Source organism: Gopherus flavomarginatus, chromosome 11 (assembly GCF_025201925.1).
Source record: "Gopherus flavomarginatus isolate rGopFla2 chromosome 11, rGopFla2.mat.asm, whole genome shotgun sequence".
Classification (NCBI taxonomy): domain Eukaryota; kingdom Metazoa; phylum Chordata; order Testudines; family Testudinidae; genus Gopherus; species Gopherus flavomarginatus.
This window is the reverse complement of record NC_066627.1, coordinates 8,460,749-8,479,944: the sequence shown is the minus strand read 5'-3', so window position 1 is coordinate 8,479,944 and position 19,196 is coordinate 8,460,749. Positions and strand designations below refer to the sequence as shown.

The 19,196-nt window shown below is 48.6% G+C and overlaps 1 non-coding gene across 1 annotated transcript; it reads right to left on the bottom strand.

The window, feature by feature from the left end:
* Positions 1–18,316: 18,316 nt before the first annotated feature.
* TRNAE-UUC (transfer RNA glutamic acid (anticodon UUC)) lies at positions 18,317–18,388 on the bottom strand. The gene has a single exon. It is a non-coding gene; the product is annotated as a tRNA-Glu (tRNA).
* Between the last annotated feature and the right edge of the window lie 808 nt (positions 18,389–19,196).

Below are 19,196 nucleotides of genomic sequence, written 5' to 3'. Positions count from 1 at the left end.
CCAGCTCGGCCTCGACCCCCTTACCCCTGTCTGCACCCCTCTCTTCAGCAAGCAACACCCCACTCCCAGCCCCAGTTTTCAGCTGTGGCTCCGAGGGCCCACAGCCATGGATAAGAGGGCACAGTGTGAAATGTTTGGGGACCACTGCTTTAGGGTGACGTTCTGAATCACTTCTATGCAGTCCAATAAAAGCTATTCCTCACCCATCACGACCGACTAAGTATGTTCTGCTGCCCTTCATCATGCAGGAAGGATAATAACATTTCATACCACTCAGTGCTAAAGTGATTTGTAACCTGCCACCAGCTAAAACTGGTCATTTTGGGGAAGCGGCCCCATGATGCTGCATACCTAGGCAGAGTAGGTGTGTCTATGCAAATGTAGTCTGTTCCTGAAGCCTTTCCCACAGCTGGTCACTAGGTGTGAGGGGGGAGCTCATTCAGCCCCTGCTTCTGCTTAGTATTTAAAAACACCTTAGTGTCCCTGTCTCTGCTGGCCTTAGATTTCTCATCCTGTCCATTTTCTGAGATCTCAGGTGAGGTGGCCGTGTGGTTAAGGCAATAAACTGCTAATCCATTGTGCTCTGCCCGTATGGGTTCAAATCCCATCCTCATTGGCTGCATTTACTCTTTACTCCTCCTTTCTAGACAACCATCTCCCCTTTGGTACAATGACAGACCAAACAATGTTGTTTCCTGCATACAAAAGCCTGCTCAGAAACCCCCTTGCTTTAAATAAAATGTTTAAATCTCAGTTTTCTAAAAAAAAAATTCTTTAGTCCTGTATGTCTTAGTTTTTATCTCAAAAGGTAACAGCCTCAAAATCTCTCCCAAACACCCTGAGACCTCCCCAAATTATTAAAATACCCCAGTTCTCAGCAAGGCCATGACAGTGACCCACAGCTAGAGTGTCTAGGCTAAGCTGTTCTGAAGGGGGCAACTCAAACAATTTCTCCCTGCTTCCCTTGGCAAGGTCTGACTGGGAAAACAAAATTTCCCAAACTGAAAATTTTCGGCTGAAAAATCAGTACTAGCTATTTGAGGACTTTGGTTTGAATGTATTATTATTATTATTATCTTCTGATTTATGAATCAGTTTTGTCATCCAAGTGTGTTTCCAGCTGTTGATTTGTGGGGGAGAGATGCCAAGTCATGATGTCTCTTCCCCTCTTTCATAGTTTCTTCCAACTTTCTAGAAAGCTCCTTTGCTATGATGTGAGTCAAGCATTGTCCATTGTTGCTGTGTTATCTCGGTGAAGTCTGCATCTTACAAGGTTCCTGGGATAGTCCTTGGGACTGTAGCCACCTTTAATGGGGCAGCAGTGAGTCTGGCTCCTCCATTTTTGCACCTGAAAGGCTGGTGGGGGGCATTTCCCAACCTCATAACATATTTCTGTAATGCACACAGAGCAAAGTTCATAACTTCCCAAACCAATGTGAGCACATAGAATGCAAGAAGACATTAAGGTTCAACAGATGAACAGTTCAAGATCAGTGTTGTTTCAAATTAATGCATTCTTTATTACTTCATCACATAAACAGGGGGATCACTGCCACAGTAGCCCAGGAGGGGTGGGGGACGAGGGAAGCAACGGGTGGGGTTGTTGCAGGGGCACCCCCTGGAATGGCATGCAGCTCATCATTTCTGCAGGATGTCTGGGGCTCTGACCCGGAGTGGCCGTGTACCTCTCTGGTTCTTTAGTAGGCTTGCCTGATAGTCTAGACAGGACTGACTCTCCCTTTAGACAAAACTCAAAGAAGGGAATGACCTGGGGAGTCATTCCCATTTTTGTCCATGCGCCCCTCGCCAGCCTCACCGAGGCCGGCCAGGAGCATCCATGACAGCAGCAGATGGTTCAGTATAACTGGTAACTGTCATTGTCAACTTGCAAAGCAGCAGACAGGACGTTATGGCTGGTAACCATCTTTGCTAACTTGAAAAGGCAAGGGGATGCTGCTGTGTAGTGCTGCAGTACCGCGTCTGTCAGCATCATCCAGTAGTCATACGGTGACGGTGAAAAAAGGCTGAACGGGCTCCATGGTTGTCGTGCTATGGCGTCTGCCCAGGCAATCCAGGGAAAAGGGCGTGAAATGATGGTCTGCCATTGCTTTCACGGAGGGAGGACTGAGTGACGACATTTACCCAGAATCACCCTCGACACTGTTTTTGCCCCATCAGGCATTGGGACCTCAACCCAGAATTTCAATAGGTGGGAGAGACTGCAGAAACTATGGGATAGCTATGGGATAGCTACCCACAGTGCAACGCTCCGGAAATTGACACTCGCCTTGGTATATGGACGCACACCGCCGAACTAATGTGCTTAGTGTGTCTGCGTGCACTCGACTTTATACAATCTGTTTCCAAACACTGGTTTCTGTAAAATCGGAATAATCCCGTAGTGTAGACATACCCTGTGATTAACAACTTTGGTGGTTAATTGAAAAGCTGATGGTTCAAACCCAAGTGAAGATGGAGGTGGTTTTTTTTAGTGATGAGAATCCAGTTCATTTTAACAGGCTGAAAATCTCCTCAATGCTTGTCTAGCCTCATTGGGCAAGCATAAGTGGCCTTTTCACTAGATGCGTTGGTGGTATAGTGGTGAGCATAGCTGCCTTCCAAGCAGTTGATCTGTGTTCAATTCCTAGCCAATGTAATGATGTGATGTCTTCTCTGCTGGGAATTAGTTTAATTTCAGTCACATTGTATCAGTTTATCAATGGAATGAGAGAATCAGTGTCCTGCAGGTCATTCAACACACAATGGAGGAAGAAAGGGCTGGGACTAGACAATGAGCAGGTGGAGTTATCCTGGTATTACAAGGTTTGGTTTATTTGTTTAAAAAACTTCATTTACTTCCCTCTCCCTTTTAGACTTGGAGCCTTTAAGGTCAGAAGGGAGCAACGTGATCATCTAGTCCGACCTACTGCACCTTACAGGCCAAAAGACCCCCCTCCCCTCCTGTAATAGACCCGGGAGGGGAGGCAGCTCTGTGCACTTCCCCTACCGCGGGCAGCACATGGAGGACCTCTGCTCCGCTCCCCCAATGGGTGTGCAGAGATGTGCCAGCAGCACTAAGGTGGCTCCCTGCCCACTCTGCCTCCGTCCCTCCGTGTCACTCCCAGAAATGGCCGGCATGTCCCAGCATCCCCTGGGGCGGGGGGAGTGTCTCTATTCATTGCCCCTGCCCCAAGTACCAACTCCACAGCCCCCATTGGCCAGGAACTGCAGCCAATGGGAGCTCTGGGGGCAGCGCCTGCAGGCAGTGGCACACAGAGACCCCCTGGCACGGCCCACATAGGACCTGCTGCCGCAGGGTTGTGTGTACCAGTCACTTTGGGAGCTACAGTGCCTGGGGTAAGCGCCACCCCTCCTGCACCCCAACCCGCTCCCCCAGCGCAGAGCCTGCATCCCACACCCAAATTTCCTCCCAGAGCTTTGCTTGTTTTCCTTTCACCCAGAACCATCCTTCTTCTGCAGGGATGCAAGTAGCCATCCCTGGGAAGCCAAGAGGTAGGCACAGGATTCTACCTCCCAGCAGCCAACCGCACCTCCCCAGGCTTTTCAGGCTTTGCAGAACAAATGGGCTTAGCTTCTGCCCTGCCTTCCTCAGCTAGACTTTCCTCTTTTTCCCCATTCCTGCCTCACTCCCTCCTTTGCCAAGTCACACAAAGGAAGCCAGCAGGAAGAGCTGGCCGCCATAGGCCATCCTCCAAGGGCAGAGGAGACTAAGCCACAAGGCTTCAAAAGGTGACTGGCCAAGGTCCTCTAGCTTTCACCTGCTGATGCTAAGGCTTTTTCCCAGCTCATTTCACCACCCTCTGTCCTGCATGGGTTGAGCTTATCGCAGCTGTTACCCAAAACTGGGCCAGCTAGTTAGTGTAGGGAGGACTAATGACCCACCAGAGTTTGGCAGAAAGCAGCAGGTTTATTATACTGATAGCTAAGTTCAAAATAAGAAGCAGGGGTGTCACACTCACACTTGCATACTCATGCTCCCAGGACAGGCACAGCACTGGACATGTCAGGATTCTGCAAGGTAAGTGTCCCACAGCGCAGCTGTGGATCGTGCGAGGAAGGTAAGTCTTCCTGAGGCACAATAAAATACAACGCAGAGAACCACTGGCCAGGCGGTCGGGCAAAGGGCATTCACTGGAGGTACAAGCTTGTGAGTGACTCCTGAGCACGTGGCCCCTTCTCCTTTTAAGGACCTGCACCTAATGGCCTGCAGCTAGAGATGACTTGGCTGCATCTGGTTGGTCACACTCCACCTTGGGCAGTGTCCATGCTCTGGGTGTGTGAGTGCTGCCTAATTAGAGTCCCAGACACCTTGTCTACCTGGAAGCTCTTCTGCTCTTCTAGCTGTTCAACCAGTCCACTCATCCCACAAGCATCCAGGAGGGGGAGGGGGAAAACCACTTCACAGGTATTCAGAGAGGGAGAGGAGACACAAGCAGAAGGGAGGGAAGTATAACACATCTATTGAGCATACAGGTTATACATTGCATAGAAATCACTGCTGCTCCTACAACAGCAGGGACAGGCCAGTAGCAGCTGGGAAAAGGAAGCCATCAAGTTTCTGCCTGGTTTTAAACCAGAGACCTTTTGCGTGTTAAACAAACATGATAACCACTACACTACAGAAACTCTGTCCCAGGGTTCTGCCCCTCCCTTCATAAGAATATAAGAATGGCCATACTGGGTCAGACCAAAGGTCCATCCAACCCCGCATCATATCTGCCAACAGTGGCCAATGCCAGGTGCCCCAGAGAGACTGAACCTAACAGGCAATGATCAAGTGATCTCTCTCCTGCCATCCATCTCCACCCTCTGACAAACAGAGGCTAGGGATCCCATTCCTTACCCATCCTGGCTAAATAGCCATTCACGGACTTAACCTCCATTAATTTATCTGCAAAAAGAACAAGGAGTAATTGTGGCACCTTAGAGACTAACAAATTTATTTGAGCACAAGATTTCATGGGCAAAAACCCACTTTATTGGATGCATGCAGTGGAAAATACAGCAGGAAGATATATAGATACAGATATAGATACACACACACATACACACAGAGAAGATGAAAAAATGGGTGTTGCCATACACACTATAACAAGAGTGAGCAGTTAAGGTGAGCTATTATCAGCAGGAGAAAAAAACCTTTTGCAGTGATAATCGGGATGGCCTATTTCCAACAGTTGACAGGAAGGTGTGAGTAACAGTAGGGGGACAAATAAACATGGGGAAATAGTTTTACTTTGTGTAATAACCCATCCACTCCAGGCTTTATTCAAGCCTAATTTAATGGTGTCCACTTTGCAAATTAATTCCAATTCAGCAGTCTCTTGTGGGAGTCTGTTGTTGAAGGTTTTTTGTTGTAATATTGCGACTTTTAGGTCTGTAATCAAGTGACCAGGAAGATTGAAGTGCTCTCCAACTGGTTTTTGAATGTTATAATTCTTGATGTCTGATTTGTGTCCTTTTATGCTTTTATGTAGAGACTGTCTGGTTTGGCCAATGTATATGGCAGAGAGGCATTGCTAGCACATGATGGCATATATCACATTGGTAGATATGCAGGTGAATGAGCCTCTGATAGTGTGGCTGTTGTGATTAGGTCCTATGATGGTGTCCCTTGAATAGATATGAGGACAGAGTTGGCAACGGGCTTTGTTGCAAGGATAGGTTCCTGGGTTAGTGTTTATGTTGTTTGGTTGCTTGTAAGTATTTGCTTCAGGTTAGGGGGCTGTCTGTAAGCAAGGACTGGCCTGTCTCCCAAGATCTGTGACAGTGAGGGATCATCCTTCAGGATAGGTTGTAGATCCTTGATGATGCACTGGAGAGGTTTTAGTTGGGGGGCTGAAGGTGACGGCTAGTGGGGTTGTATTACTTTCTTCGTTGGACCTGTCCTGTAGTAGGTGACTTCTGGGTACTCTTCTGGCTCTGTCAATCTGTTTCTTCACTTCAGAAGGTGGGTAGAGTACTTGTAAGAATGCTTGATAGAGATCTTGTAGGTGTTTGTCTCTGTCTGAGGAGTTGGAGCAAATGTGGTTGTATCTTAGAGCTTGGCTGTAGACAATGGATTGTGTGATGTGGTCTGGGTGAAAGCTGGAGGCATGTAAGTAAGTATAGCGGTCCGTATGTTTCCAGTATAGGGTGGTGTTTATGTGACCATTGCTTATTAGCACTGTAGTGTCCAGGAAGTGGATCTCTTGTGTGGACTGGTCCAGGCTGACATTGTAGGTGGGATGGAAATTGTAGAAATCATGGTGGAATTCCTCAAGGGTTTTCTTTTCCATGATTCCAGAAGATGAAGATGTCATCAGTGTAGGGCAAGTACAGTGGGGGCATTAGGGGATGAGAGCTGAGGAAGCATTGTTCTAAGTCAGCCATAAAAATGTTGGCATGCTACGTGGCAATGCGAGTACCCATAGCAGTGCCGCTGACTTGAAGGTATACATTGTCCCCAAATGTGAAATAGTTGTGGGTGAGGACAAAGTCACAAAGTTCAGCCACTAGGTTTACCGTGACATTATCGGGGATACTGTTCTTTACAGCTTGTAGTCCATCTTTGTGTAGAATGTTGGTGTAGAGGGCTTCTGCCTCCATACTGGCCAGGATGGTGTTTTCTGGAAGATCACCAATGGATTGTAATTTTCTCAGGAAGTCAGTGGCATCTCAAAGATAGCTGGAAGTGCTGGTAGCATAGGGCCGGAGGAGGGAGTCTACACAGCCAGACTATCCTGCTGTCAGGGTGCCATTGCTTGAAATATGGGGCATCCAGGATTTCCAGGTTTATGGATCTTGGATAGCAGACAGAATACCCCTGCTGCTTTTTTGGCCTGCTGCTTCTCTGTCTGGGATATTTTTGTCAGCCCTGGCACACAAAAATGGCATCATTGTGAGCGCCCACGAAGGCAAGATGAATTTTGGCTGCCTTGCTCAGCTTGACTTGCTTCCTCACCCCATTCCTGCCTTAGATCCTGGGTCACCCGGTGGCTGAAGATGGTCCATTGTCTCAAGCGGTGCCAGAGCCTGACATAGTGCCCCTGGGCAGCCTTTGCTCTGCACATGCCGGCCATGCACATTTGCAAATACTTTAAAGTGCCTGTCAGTAAGTTCTGGGGACAGTTGCTCACCTTCAGAGGAAGCTCCTTAAAATTGGCCTGTCTCACCCAGTGGTACATTGATCTCTGTTCAGACTGAGCCAAAGGGGGGGGAGCCTAGCTGCTGTGGCTGCCGCTGCTGTGAGGGCAGCCACTGTTGCGGATGAAGCCATCCTACGAGCGCCTTCCACCAAACCACTCACTGAAAATCCTGTAGGGTGCAAGGTGAGAGTAGACGAACACTAGAGGGGGGCCTCCCCCTTCCCTCATCATCGGCCATCCCATACCCGGTGCCGCACCCAGTGGGGTTAAAATAATACAGCCATATCGGAAGAGGCAGTTCCATTCTTTGTGGTTGCCCCACCATTTCCCTTGGGCCTGACCTGCCTTCCAGCTCAGCCACCACTTAAAATTGAAACACAAAAAAGTAGAGCCATACAAGGCTTCAAAGCCCACCAAATCCAACCCCGCCTCTAATATGGCAGAAAAGCCACATGTCTCCTGACTAGGTAGGGACGTCCTATTGCCCCACAGGAAGTGGAAGGCCATGGTGTTCGGTCTCAGCAGCACTCATGGAGCAGGGGGAAACACATGGCTGAGGAAATTCCCCACAGCCAAAAGATAGGTCTTGAGCATCACAACTTTGTAGGCTAATGACAAGGTCCACTTATACCACTGGCTGAGCCTTCCCTCACAGGCCAGCAACCGCTTCTCCCAGTTCGCGTTCCCCACCTCGTCCCCAACCGAATGGTAGAAGGCCCAGCTCATCAGCCTGCCCACTCTTGCAGCCCTCCTCTTCCACCCTGACTGATAGGGAGGAGTACTGAGCCTCCCTCCCTTAGGCCCTTCAGCATTCCTGGGGACATCAACACTGCCCAAGTGACTTTGGGCCAGTAGGTCAACCAATAGGGCTGCCTCCTAGGCCAGGCTGCAGCCCAGCTTCAGGACTCAGAGGAAATGCAGATCGCATCCCCACCTACAGGATTCCAGGCACAGCCAGGCTTCTGGATCAAACATCCCCTCTTGTGCTCAAGTCACAACAGCTAGCGGGCAAAAGACAGACTTTCATGGCCTTTGAGAAAGCAAGACAGAGCCTTGGAAGACCCAGTAGGGTTAGGTGCCACAGGAATTGCTCTCAGATCCCACTGAGACTTCAACTCAGATTGCAGGATTCAAAGTCCTGAGTGCTGGCCCTTACACCATGGGACCAATACGGAACACCCAGATCTCTGCTGAGTTCTGATGAGGATGACCCTGTGCGGGTAGCACTGCATTTGCTCACCAAGTTGTCATGCAGCAGTTTGCTGCAGCTCCCAGAGGCCTTTCTTAATCCAGACTGAGAGACCAGTGGGCATGTGAGGAAGTTCCCCCTTCAGTCCTAGGCAATACATGGCCCTTCCTAGGAAAGGCCAAGTCCTGAAAAGGAGAAGCTGAGGTCAAGAAGCATCCTCAAGAGATGCCTTCTGAAGATCTTGGAGGATATTACAGGGAAAACTGTCTTTTTCATTTACCAGTGACTTGGACCGCAGACCCTCAGATTGAAAGCCTGATGCTCTACCAACTGAACTAGCCAGGCTCACATGTACAAATGGCAAATTTCATGCAGAAGAGAAATTAGTCATGAAAATGAGGGCAGGAAACAATACAGAAAACTTGCTACTCTTGCTTTCTTAGCAGTCCTAGCCCCAGCCTGCTCCTCCATCTGGCGCCCTGAGGCCTTATTCTTTCTTTAGTTAAATATCAAATCCAGGAGAAAACACAGTTATACAGAAATGTCATTGGAAATACAAAAATTAAAAAGGAAAATGCAATTGCCATCACTTTAGCGTATCTGGGCCATTCCTGTATCGAGAGCACCTGCTAAGGTCCCTGTGTGCTTATGAGAAACTTGGAGGAACTCATACCACAGCCTGAACATGAAACTCAACTGCTCCCAGGTGCCACAGTAAAACCCTTTCCCTGCTGTGACATTGAACTCCATAGGATTTTATGAAAATATGCTAATGAGTGTGAATATAAAGTAACTGAAATATGCTTCATGCAAAAGGTCTCTTGTAAGATATCATTACAAAGTTTATAATCTACTGCGTCTGTTCATCCTATTTGTACGAATCGATAATTCCTGTATCTGAAACTAGAAATATGAAATATAACTCTGAGGTCCTATTGTAATGATGCAAAGTGTGGGCCATTAATAGTGGTTTTGACTCTTGATGGCTCCCATTAACCAGGACAATTGACTGGAGATGGCTCTGTCCTGCACTATCTGTGAGTCAGGCCAGGAAGAATGAAGGCTTGGGGTCTCACAGGACATGTGACCATATCACCTGGTACAGGAATCCGTCTTAAACCTGGGGCTTTTCCCCAGCAGAGAGACAAAAGATTCCTGCCTTGTACTAAAGCTGTATAAGGGGATAGAACAGAAGAAAGGTGGGTGCAGTCATGAGAAATCCCCTAGCTACCTTGAGCTGGAACAAGGACTATACCTGGTGAAAAGATTGGGCCCAGACAAGAAATAAGTCTAGTCTGCGAAAGAAGCATGTTGGAAGATCTCTGAGGGTGAGACTTGATCTGTATTGAGTTTCATGCTGTATTAGGCTTGGACTTGCATGTTTTTGTTTTATTTTGCTCTATGGAGAATAAAAATGGCACAGAGAAGGAAAAGATAATGCCATAGAAAAGTCTGTGTGTGTGTGTGAGATGGGTGGGAGGGTGTCTAGAAACCACTCTCCTCTAGTTTCTTTTCTCTGATTTCCTTTGGGAAATCTGAAGCAGGGAGCAAAAGCCATTGCTATCACCTCTGAGGCTTGAACTCATGACCTTCAGACTATGAAACTGACACGCTGTCAACTGCATTAAGAAGACTTGGTAAAGCTTTAGGCTCAGTGCATATAGGACCCTCCTACATCGGTGACTGGGGCAGGGAAGGAGCCAGGGGTGTGCTGGAAGAAGCAGGGAGCGCTGGTGCCCACAGACCTGTCCTGGCAGCTTTCTCATGAAACAGGAGCTGCTAACAGGGAATTTCGCAAGGGAGTTCTCCAGGTGAAGGAGGAGCACATACAGCATCTGTGGGGTAAGTGACTGTCTGCAGTGTGTGTGTTTGTGTTTGGGGGTTACTTGCTGTGTGCTGAGCTTGTGTTTGTCAGTCTGTTTGGTTTGTTTGTTTGAAGGACCGTGTGCTGTAGCTGGCAGTTGGAGGCGGAGCTACCAAGGAAGGTTTGAAAGCTAGAAGCCTCTGGTAATTGGCTGAGCCTTAACCAGTGGGCGGGGCATTCACTCAGGCCAGGGCTGTATAAAGCTGCGCACAAGCTACCAGGGAGCTTAGCAAACAGGAGCTGCTATCAGGGAGTTTTGCAAGGGAGTTTGGAAGGGGAGTAGGAAGGGAGTGGGGGTCCCTTGTCGATCTCATCCGTGACCCATTGGTCCTCTGAACCTATAAACCAAGCCCCATTCTAAACCTTTCTGTTTAAAGCAGAGCAGAGCGGACCGGGAGCTGCAGACGGGAATTTGAGAGAGTTTGACAGAGGGAGGCTTACAATGGTGAGGAGGACCCACAACACCTGTGCCAGCACTGCTTCTGTCTCCTCCACCTGCGCCTGTAGCCAGACAGAGCACCAAAGCATGGATGCTTTTACCCAGATTCTGGTGTGGGCTTGCAAAGACTGTAATTTGCAATTTCCACTTACTGATATCCAGGCTGGGGGTGGTATCCAATGTGAAAGGTGCCTGCTGGTGGAATCTCTCAGGCAGCAGGTGGGAGAGCTACAGAAGGAGGTGGCTAGGCTGAGGAACATCCGTATCCATGAGCAATTCCTGGACAGTATCCATGTGGAAACAGCTGACGTAGCTGTCCCAGATCACAGGACTACTGACACACCAGTGGAAGAGGAGATGGCTCAGGGTGTATCTGACACACCAGTGGAGGAGGAGATGGCTCAGGGTGGACACAGCCAGCTGGTTACTTCTGGCAGCAGGCAGTGCTCCACCCCTGCTGCAAACCCTCCTGCTGTGGTAATAGATAACCGTTATGCTCTTCTTGATACAGGAGAGAAGGAATCACCCCCAACAGTTAAGGAGACGAAGCCTCGTACCCCTAAGGCTGAGAGGTCTGCTGCCACCACTGATAATAAGAAACGTAGGGTAGTGGTGGTTGGAGACTCTCTGCTGAGGGGGACGGAGACACCCATCTGTTGCCCTGACCGTTCATCCCGGGAGGTATCCTGCCTGCCAGGGGTCAGTATCCAAGATGTTACAGAGGCATTGTCGAGGATTATCCAGCCTTCTGACTACTACCCCATGCTACTCATCCATGTGGGCACAAATGATACTGCGAGGTGTGACGCTGAGCAGATCAAGAGTGACTACAGGGCTCTGGGAGTACGGGTTAAGGAATTTGGAGGGCAGGTGGTATTCTCTTCGATTCTTCCTGTCAAAGGTAGGGGTCCGGGCAGAGACAGATGCATCATGGAGGTGAATGCCTGGCTGCGAAGATGGTGTCGCCAGGAGGGCTTTGGCTTCCTTGACCACGGGATGCTATTCGAGGAAGGACTGCTAGGCACAGATGGTGTTCACCTTTCGAGGAGGGGAAAGGCCTTATTTGCGTACAGACTGGCTAAGCTAGTAAGGAGGGCTTTAAACTAGGTTCAACGGGGACAGGTGAGCAAAGCCCACAGGTAAGTGGGGAACAAGACCTGGGAGATGGGTTGGAAACAAGAGGGAGCACGGGCTATAATGGCAGAGAGGAAGGAGGGTCAGGGCAAAGCTGGGAGGCAAGATCAAACCAGTATCTTAGATGCCTATATACAAATGCAAGAAGTATGGGTAATAAGCAGGAAGAACTGGAAGTGCTAATAAATAAATACAACTATGACATTGTTGGCATTACTGAAACTTGGTAGGATAATACACACGACTGGAATGTTGGTGTGGATGGGTATAATTTGCTCAGGAAGGATAGACAGGGGAAAAAGGGAGGAGGTGTTGCCTTATATATTAAAAATGTACACACTTGGACTGAGGTGGAGATGGACATAGGAGATGGGAGTGTTGAGAGTCTCTGGGTTAGGCTAAAAGGGGTAAAAAACACGGGTGATGTCGTGCTGGGAGTCTACTACAAGCCACCTAATCAGGTGGAAGAGGTGGATGAGGCTTTTTTCAAACAACTAACAAAATCATCCAAAGCCCAAGATTTGGTGGTGATGGGGGACTTCAACTATCCAGATATATGTTGGGAAAATAACACCGCGAGGCACAGACTATCCAATAAGTTCCTGGACTGCATTGCAGACAACTTTTTATTTCAGAAAGTTGAAAAAGCTACTAGGGGGGAAGCTGTTCTAGACTTGATTTTCACAAATAGGGAGGAACTCGTTGAGAATTTGAAAGTCGAAGGAAGCTTGGGTGAAAGTGATCATGAAATCATAGAGTTTGCAATTCTAAGGAAGGGTAGAAGGGAGTACAGCAAAATAGAGACAATGGATTTCAGGAAGGCGGATTTTGGTAAGCTCAGAGAGCTGATAGGTAAGGTCCCATGGGAATCAAGACTGAGGGGAAAAACAACTGAGGAGAGTTGGCAGTTTTTCAAAGGGACGCTATTAAGGGCCCAAAAGCAAGCTATTCCGATGGTTAGGAAAGATAGAAAATGTGGCAAAAGACCACCTTGGCTTAACCACGAGATCTTGCGTGACCTACAAAATAAAAAGGCGTCATATAAAAAATGGAAAGTAGGTCAGATTACAAAGGACAAATATAGGCAAATAACACAGGAATGCAGAGGTAAGATTAGAAAGGCAAAGGCACAAAATGAGCTCAAACTAGCTATGGGAATAAAGGGAAACAAGAAGACTTTTTATCAATACATTAGAAGCAAGAGGAAGACCAAGGACAGGGTAGGCCCACTGCTCAGTGAGGAGGGGGAAACAGTAACAGGAGACTTGGAAATGGCAGAGATGCTTAATGACTTCTTTGTTTCGGTCTTCACTGAGAAGTCTGAAGGAATGTCTAATATAGTGAATGCTTACGGGAAGAGGGTAGGTTTAGAAGATAAAATAAAAAAAGAGCAAGTAAAAAATCACTTAGAAAAGTTAGATGCCTGCAAGTCACCAGGGCCTGATGAAATGCATCCTAGAATACTCAAGGAGTTAATAGAGGAGGTATCTGAGCCTCTAGCTATTATCCTTGGGAAATCATGGGAGACGGGGGAGATTCCAGAAGACTGGAAGGGGGCAAATATAGTGCCCATCTATAAAAAGGGAAATAAAAACAACCCAGGAAACTACAGACCAGTTAGTTTAACTTCTGTGCCAGGGAAGATAATGGAGCAGATAATTAAAGAAATCATCTGCAAACGCTTGGAAGGTGGTAAGGTGATAGGGAATAGCCAGCATGGATTTGTAAAGAACAAATCATGTCAAACTAATCTGATAACATTCTTTGATAGGATAACGAGCCTTGTGGATAAGGGAGAAGCGGTGGATGTGATATACCTAGACTTTAGTAAGGCATTTGATACAGTCTCACATGATATTCTTATAGATAAACTAGGAAAGTACAATTTAGATGGGGCTACTATAAGGTGGGTGCATAACTGGCTGGATAACCGTACTCAGAGAGTAGTTATTAATGGCTCCCAATCCTGCTGGAAAGGTATAACAAGTGGGGTTAAGCAGGGGTCTGTTTTGGGACCGGCTCTGTTCAATATCTTCATCAACGATTTAGATGTTGGCATAGAAAGTACGCTTATTAAGTTTGCGGATGATACCAAACTGGGAGGGATTGCAACTGCTTTGGAGGACAGGGTCAAAATTCAAAATGATCTGGACAAATTGGAGAAATGGTCTGAGGTAAACAGGATGAAGTTCAATAAAGATAAATGCAAAGTGCTCCACTTAGGAAGGAACAATCAGTTTCACACATACAGAATGGGAAGAGACTATCTAGGAAGGAGTATGGCAGAAAGAGATCTAGGGGTCATAGTGGACTACAAGCTTAATATGAGTCAACAGTGTGATACTGTTGCAAAAAAAGCAAACGTGACTCTGGGATGCATTAACAGGTGTGTTGTAAACAAGACACGAGAAGTCATTCTTCCGCTTTACTCTGCGCTGGTTAGGCCTCAACTGGAGTATTGTGTCCAGTTCTGGGCACCACATTTCAAGAAAGATGTGGAGAAACTGGAGAGGGTCCAGAGAAGAGCAATGAGAATGATTAAAGGTCTTGAGAACATGACCTATGAAGGAAGGCTGAAGGAATTGGGTTTGTTTAGTTTGGAAAAGAGAAGACTGAGAGGGGACATGATAGCAGTTTTCAGGTATCTAAAAGGGTGTCGTCAGGAGGAGGGAGAAAACTTGTTCACCTTAACCTCCAATGATAGAACAAGAAGCAATGGGCTTAAACTGCAGCAAGGGAGATTTTAGGTTGGACATTAGGAAAAAGTTCCTAACTGTCCGGGTGGTTAAACACTGGAATAGATTGCCTAGGGAAGTTGTGGAATCTCCATGTCTGGAGATATTTAAGAGTAGGTTAGATAAATGTCTGTTAGGGATGGTCTAGACAGTATTTGGTCCTGCCATGAGGGCAGGGGACTGGACTCGATGACTTCTCAAGGTCCCTTCCAGTCCTAGAGTCTATGAGTCTGAGTCTCAGCAGCAAAGAAATCAATTTGCCCTGCCAGTGAACAGTCTCCTGGAACTAATGGCAGCACAGGGGGGATGTTTCCAAGCTGTGCACCTACTGCCACATTTTGGAACTTACTCTCCTTTTCCTAGCAGGGCACTTTCCACGGGAATTAGGCAAAGCAAACTACACAGCTAAGAGGAACAAGCTGGGGAAGATACATGGGGAACAGAATCCAGGGCTCCAGATAAGGCCTGAATTTATAATCCCAGCAGCTTGCCCTTCTGCACTAACCAATTGCACCACTGCAGATGCTGTTTAGATGGATTTGGGAGGCAGGCAGGTCCCAATCTCTGTGGTTCACACCTTTGCCTGGTAATTGAAAAGCAGCTGGTTCAAACCTAATTCAAGATGCGGCTTTTCAGTGATGAGACTCCAGTACGTTTTAACAGGAAGAAAATCTCATCTATTCTGGTTTAGCCCCATTTGACTCCTTCTGCCCATCTTCTCCGCACCCCCTGTCTCTTTCCTTCCCCACTGGGGCCATGCAGAGAGGAGCCCCAGTCAGTCTCTGTCACAGAGAGTCTGTATCCTACAAACGGAGGGAGGGGTCATTCTAAAACATTGATAACGGGGAGGGGAGGGGTGTGCGTGGTTAGGGGGAGAAAGGATGGAGACCTAACAGTAGGGCCCAGAGAGATTCCTCCAAACAGGGGAGATCCCCTGCTGACCCCATCTGCCAGCTGTGGGAAGAACAACTTTGTGGGGGGTCTCCACATGCTGTCCCCGCCCCAAGAGCCAACTGTGGCAATGGGAGCTGCAGGGCTGGAGTCTGTGGGCAGCAGTGCTCAGAGATGCCCCCAGCCCTCCTGCTTAGGGGCTGCTGCCAGAGGAGGGTGCGGGTTGCTTTCGAGAGATGCCCGAGGTAAATACTGCACCCTTCATCCTCTCTTGTACCCCCAACCCTCTGCCCCAACCCAGACCCCACACCTGCACTCAAACTCCTTCCAGGACCCTGCTCCTTGCACACCCTCCTGCACCTCAACCCCCTGACTGAGCCCAGACCCTGCACCCAAACTCTCTCCCAGAGCCCATCCCCTCTCCCTCCCACATCCAAACTCCCTCCCAGAGCCTTAGGCAGGTGTGGGGGGGGCGGGACTTGGTCCCATTCTGGGCACCACCAAAAATTATACAAACCTGCCACCCCTGTCCAGCCCAACCTTCTGCTAATGCACCTCAGCCCACACCCGTGCAGGGTTTGAAGCTTCCATTGCTTAAATTCCAGGACACTAAGGGATTTCTGCTCCACTTTGCCCAGAGGGAACCTTCACCCCACTCCCAACCAGGTTCTTGTCCATGGGATCACTGTTAGGGGGGCTGGGTCCCTCGGTGTCTTTTCTCTCTCTACGACAGGCCAGGGTGCAATAACTGGGGCATCAGAGAACCCAGGGCCTTCTGTGGGGCTGCCATTCCCCTTCCCCTTCTGTGGTCTCATCCAGCCTTTTTTCTATCCATCGTCAGCACCTCCCAAGCAAGCTGCACTCACCTCAAAAAGACATAAAGTCCTGTGGCACCTTATAGACTAACAGACGTATTGGAGCATAAGCTTTCATGGGTGAATACCCGCTTCATCGGATGCATGTGGCGGAAATTTGCAGGGGCAGGTATAAATATGCAGGTAAGAATCAGTCTAGAGACAAGGAGGTTAGTTCAATCAGGGAGGATAAGGCCCTCTTCTAGCAGCTGAGGTGTGAACGCCAAGGGAGGAGAAATTGCTTTTGTAGTTGGCTAGCCAGGCACAGAATTCCCACTCCGTTCATCCGATGAAGTGGTGATTCAGCCCTCAAAGCTTATGCTCCTGTACATCTGTTAGTCTATAAGGTGCCACAAGACTCTCGCTTTTTACAAATCCTGGTTAATGCAGCTACATCTGTGATACTCAAAAAGACAGTGTCCCCTGTTGGGTGTACATCACTGACCTCTCTCCTTTCCGAGCACTGACTGCCCCTCTGTTTCCTTGCCTCTCAGTCTGAGCAGATGGGACCTTTCCCTCCAGTGCTGGAGGATTCGTCCTTCTCATCTACCCTTGTCCCAAGCAGCACAGCGAGAGGGAATCTTAAATGTACCAAGGTGACTTTGGAGCAGAAACCCCCCAGACCTTCCATGCAATTGGCACTTGCCTCTCACTGAGCAGGACTGAAACTGGTGCAGGGATACTGGTGGGCCACATCCCCTCTGGGCATGAGCAAAGCAGAAAAAAGGAACCTGGAGATTGAACCCAGGGCCTCATACATGCAAAGCATGTGCTCTACCACTGAGCTACATCCCCAGATTGGCTGTGTTTGCTATGGGTTATACTCAGAACCTTCCTGTTCTCACTGCATCCAGTGACGTATAAGCATCACGAGAAGCCCATTCCCCTCTCTGAGGGCCAGGCCTGCTCTCCTGGAAGTTACTTGTTCATAGGAGTCACTTTGCAGCAGGGCAAGATTCTATGTGTGGGGCAGAGAGAGTTTGTACCCTGGACTCAGGGTGCAGAGATACACTCAGCTCTCTCCCCTGCATTGGGTGGCGGGGGAGGGTGCTGCAATCCCCTGCTGCAAGGTCACGATGGAGGATGCTGTGACCAGCTCAACACCTCACCCTGGTGGCAGAAGTGGGGTGTGGAGTTCTAGGTGTTTCCACCTGCCTGTGAAATCCAACTTTCCCCAGCACATTCACTGCTGTGCAATTGGGTCACTGTTTCCATGGCTGAACAGCAAAGAATCACTCCCAGTTTCCCTTCTAGCTGCAGCAGGATTAGCCTGTGTCAGTGGTTAATGAGGTGGATCTAGTTGTAGATTGTTATTCGTTCCCCCCCTGACAATTCACACAGTCCCTTTCCTAATCAAATCCCCAGCACCTCGGTGATCCTGGTAGCAGGGGTTGAGTCCTGAGACTTTGAGGGTCCTTTTTACCCTTCACCTGGAGTGAACTCAGCTTTTCCCCCATCCCAGACAATCCATGAAATAACAACAGGGGCATAAAGAAAGAGGGGAAGGAACATCTCACTGCCAGGGCTGGATGTGCCCAGGGCCCCAACTCATCCATTGTTTCCATGGAATTTGGCCCCCTGCTTTGCACAAGGGACAGAGAAAGATCTTGCTGTTCCTGTGGCTATGCAAGGAAAATTGTGCTTCTGTATGAAAGAGAGGAGGGAAATGGCCCCATGATGGGACAATATCCTCAGGATTAAGCCCTAAGGACTCAGGCTGAGAACTGATTTAACTCCACTCATCTGGGATTTAACAAATTGTCTTCCATGGAGCAGGGCCAGATCCAGCATTTTTGCCACCCCAAGTAGAAAATAAAAATAAAAAAGCTACAATCAGCAGCAGCTCTACCTCTGCCACTTTTGGTAGTGAGTGTTTCCCTCCAAGAGGGACTGAGAGGACCCAATAGCCACAGAAGCCTCCCCATTCCATTGGCCATCCCTAGGGCCTGGAGCCAGCCCTGCCATGGAGACACTGGGAAGATGGAGGAATCAGGAAACAGCCACAGATTTATTTACATTGTAAGTGAAGAATAACTGAAGCTTTTTTTAATTGAAGTCACTTTTCCCTGACTGAGAATTGAACCCAGGCCTTGGCAGCGAAAGTGCCAAATCCTAACCTCTAGACCACCAGGGAGCTGATAATGTTTTTTTCTCACTTATGCTACACTTTCTTAGGCTACTTTCTATCCACTTTCTGACAGTGCTCCATTGTCCACTCCCTGAGGGGTTAAGAACAGAGAGTGCAGGAACCCCTGTATTCAGGGTCACAACCTCAGCCCAACACAAGCCACTGAAACAAACTCTAAGGATGCTTCCTCCAGCAGGATCAGAGAGCCACACAAAAAAAACCCAGGAGGAACAATCCTCCTCTGCCTTCATTTACCCCATCGCAACCCTCTCAGCAGCCGACTCTTGCAGGAAGGACACTCAGATGATAGAAGCTCTGGCATAGAGACCAAGGGAGGGGTGTTGCTTCCTCTCACTGTGAGCTGATCACAGTCTGACTCCGTGCAACAGGGCTCTGAACTTTGCCATCTTGTGTGTTCTGAGAGCAGAGCTCCCCGGACCCTTCTGCTGAGACCATGGTGATTGCACAACAGCCGCAAGGCCATTTTCCCTCTCCTTGTCCTCCTTGGCTTCCCCAGACTTTCCCCACAAATGGTTCTATCAGGTGCCGAAGGGATCTAAGGACCTGCAGGTTTCCCTCACCCATCTCTTAAAGCAAACAGTGATTCCCTTCTCTGACACTCCTGGGTCTGGGCTTCTTTTGAGTTTTTCCCAAGGGGGGGGCCTGATTCCCTGTGAAAATGTGTGTGGCACCAGCTTTTCTGCCCCCTCTCTGGGAACCGAGAATCTTTTTCAGACTCTCCCCCACTAGATGAGTCCAAAAGCACCTCCCCTTGGTGGGAGAATCCTAAATTCCGACCTTCTGCCCTGGTTGC